Source organism: Eulemur rufifrons, unplaced genomic scaffold, assembly GCF_041146395.1.
Source record: "Eulemur rufifrons isolate Redbay unplaced genomic scaffold, OSU_ERuf_1 scaffold_97, whole genome shotgun sequence".
Taxonomy (NCBI): domain Eukaryota; kingdom Metazoa; phylum Chordata; class Mammalia; order Primates; family Lemuridae; genus Eulemur; species Eulemur rufifrons.
The window spans coordinates 144,061-144,746 of NW_027182879.1; positions in this window are offsets into that span (position 1 = coordinate 144,061).

Genomic DNA, 686 nt, shown 5'->3' on the forward strand with positions numbered 1-686 from the left:
ATATATGGGAACGCTTACATTCACTCAGAGAAAACAACGTTTGGGTGGTGGTTTGTAGGGCATACTAAACTGTAGTTTGGAAGAAGTACGAGAGTCCTATATAGGAACACTTACATTCACGCAGAGAAAGCACTTATGGCGTCAGGTTTTGTAGGCATGCTAAACTGCAGTTTGGAAGAAGTTGGAGAACCTTATACAGGAAAGATTACCATCACCTAGGGAAAGCAACTCTCGGGAGATTTTTTTGTACACATGCTAAACTCTAATTTGGATGAAGTGTGAGAGTCAAACATGGGACCGCTTACATTCCCTCAGAGAAACAACACTGGGGTGGTTTTTGTAGGCATACTAAATAGTTTGGAAGAAGTACGAGAATGATATTTGGGAACGCTTACATTCACACAGAGAAAGCAACTACGGGGTGGTGTTTTGTAAGCATGCTATAGTTTGGAAGAAGTTCTAAACCTGAACAGTCACTTAGAGAAAGCAACTCTTGGTGGGTGATTTTTAGGTCTGCTAAATTGTATTTTGAAAGAAGTACCAGAGTCATATATACTAATGCTTACATTCATGCAAAGAAAAAACCATGGGGTGATGTTTTGTGGGCATGTTAACCTGTAGTTTGGAAGAAGTTGGAGAGTCTTATTTAGGAAAGCTTACAGTCACCTAGAGAAAGCAACTCTCGG